Below are 2,692 nucleotides of genomic sequence, written 5' to 3' on the forward strand. Positions count from 1 at the left end.
TGTTTAAAGATCAATGAACTGGGAGTTCTTGACTAACTTGTATGACTTTGGGTAAGTCAATAATTCTGTCAACAAACATTGAGGGTTTATTTGTACCAGGCATCTCTAGAGATCCAAAGAAAGACAAAAACAGTTTCTGCTCACAAGGAATTTGCATTCTAATAAGGAGACATACACATAAGTAGGAATATCCAAAAAACATACAGAATAGATAGAAGTAACCTTAGAGAGGAAGACTCAACTACTAGGAAGACTATAAAAAGCCTCTTATAGAAGGGGGAATTCAAGCTGATTTTTTGATTCACTACTTTCAAGAAGTAGAAACAAGAAGGAAAAGCATTCCAGGTGTGAGGAATAGCAAACATAAAGGCCAAGTGATGGGCGATAGAGCATTGTGTGTATGATATACACACAGTAGTCCATCATGGCTTGAAGGAAGAGAGCTTGGAAGGAATTAATGGGAATGAAGACTGGAAAGTGAAGAGAGGTTGTGAGCATTTGAAATGCTAAATGAAAAAGTTAATATTTTATCCTGGGGTTAATTGGGAGTCCCTGAAGTATATTGAGTGAGTATATTTGTGTATGAGGTGGGGGATGACAGGATCAAACCAATGCTTTAGGGAAATCACTTTGTCAGTTGAGTGGAGGATGAACTGGAATGGGTAGAGAATTGATGCAGAAGAGACCCATTAGGATTCTTTAATAGTCCAGGAAGGAGATGAAGAGAGTTTGAACTAGAATGGTAGTGAGCATTTATTTAACCACTGTGGATCTCAATTCTAATTTAAGGGACGTTGACCATAGATGAATGCTTAAGTGCTTTTTTTTTTTTTGCTCTGAATTGGACATTTATGTGAGTTAGAGCTTAAAGCACTTTAGAGAAAATACAGCCCAATCTCTTCATTTTGCACAGGAAGAAACTAAGGCCTAGAGACAGAAAAATAAATGACAAAACTTAGACTCAAATCTAGGCAGGACTCTAGCCACCCCCATTCCTGCCCCACTTCTTAGTATTAACATATGAAATTAACTTTCCTTATGGCTGGTCTTCCCCCCATTCTTGGCTCTAGTTCTACCTGTGAGGACCACATAGGACATATTTACTTCTTCTGCCCTGGGATAGCCCTCCCAATATTGGAAGTCAGTGACCATGTCTCTCCTAAAGTCTTCTCTTTCCTAGGTTAAACATACTCTTTTCTTTCAGCAGAAATTCCTGGAGTGGGATGCTCCTTCTTTGGGCCTGGGATGGCCACAAAGAGAATTAGAAGACTACTGGTTTTGCCCTTTCTTTTTATCCCCAGTGCTTAGCACAATACTTGGTACATAGTAGGCATTTAACAGATGTTTGCTAACTTGACTCGAAGAGGGAAGACATTTTGGTTCTTTTGTACTGGACTCTTCTTTTTTTTTTCCCCTTCTACTTCATTGGTCCTAAGGTCTGACTTTAATCAGGAAGCTCTTTCCACTTAATGCTATACCATAATAATAATCATCTATCAATTAGCCTCTATGAAATTCCTACTATGTGACATTCTGTGCTAAGTGCTGGAAATACAAAGAAAAAGCAAAAACAACCTCTCTACCCTCAAGGAGCTTTAATAGGGAGACAACACACACATAACACACACAAAATACATACATACATAATGAGTGCAGTCTTTGCTTTTTTTTTCAGTTTGGTCTGACTTCTCATGATGGGGTTTTCTTGGCAAAGATACTGGAGCAGTTTGCCATTTCTTTCTCCAGGTCATTTCATAGATGAGAAAACTGAGGCAAAGTGTTTCTTGATTTGTCTAGCTAGTTCTAGATTTGAACTCAGGAAGATGAGTCTTCCTGCACTCTATCCACTCTATCCACAATGGGGATACCATTCCATTCTGGGACATATCTAGTTGTAAGGAAAGGTTTTCTTTATGTCATGACTCCCTAAAACTTCTGCCCATTGCTCCCAGGGTTGTTATTTCCAGTCAGGGGGAATAAATCACATATCTCTTCCACGTAACAGACTTTTAAATACCTGAAGATAGTCGCCATATTCCTTTGAATCTTCTTGATGCTCAACTGTCCCAGTTGTTTTAACAGATCTTCAGATGCCATATTCTCTATCTAGTTCCTTTCCCATCCTTGTTGTACTTTGGATATCCCTCTTATTCATGCTCTCCCTAACACAAAATAATCATAACGGAACCCAATTCTCCATTTGTGATTTGACCAGGACAAAGGAGAAGAGGACAATGGAGAGGTAAATTGGATTCTTGCTCAGGTGTGTTTGGTAGAGTTATTGACCTCTGAGGTTCTTTCCAACACTGAAATCTCTGTCATAATCAGCTCCCTCCTTCTGCTCTTCATGCACCTCTAGGATTGCTCATTCCTCCCTTCTCAAGTTCTGGCAGCTTTAGGAATGCAAAACACAGTTTAGGCTTTAATATATCTTATTGTGCTCCATAATTCTTTAATTGCATGATTCTTGTCTCTTCAACCAGAATTCTCCAAGGAGGGGCTTTGCCACAAAGTGGCCAAGCCAGAGGCTAGGTACATGCTTGGCACTCTGAATAGATAGGTTGATGGACAGATTGATGTGGAATTTCTGCCAAAGAATCCTCTGGGGCGGGGGTTTCTTCTGATCCATCAGAAATGGAGCAAGAACCATATCTCAGAATTATTGGGGCTTTAAATGGGTTCCTTGGCTTTA

Source organism: Monodelphis domestica, chromosome 4 (genome assembly GCF_027887165.1).
Source record: "Monodelphis domestica isolate mMonDom1 chromosome 4, mMonDom1.pri, whole genome shotgun sequence".
Lineage (NCBI taxonomy): Eukaryota > Metazoa > Chordata > Mammalia > Didelphimorphia > Didelphidae > Monodelphis > Monodelphis domestica.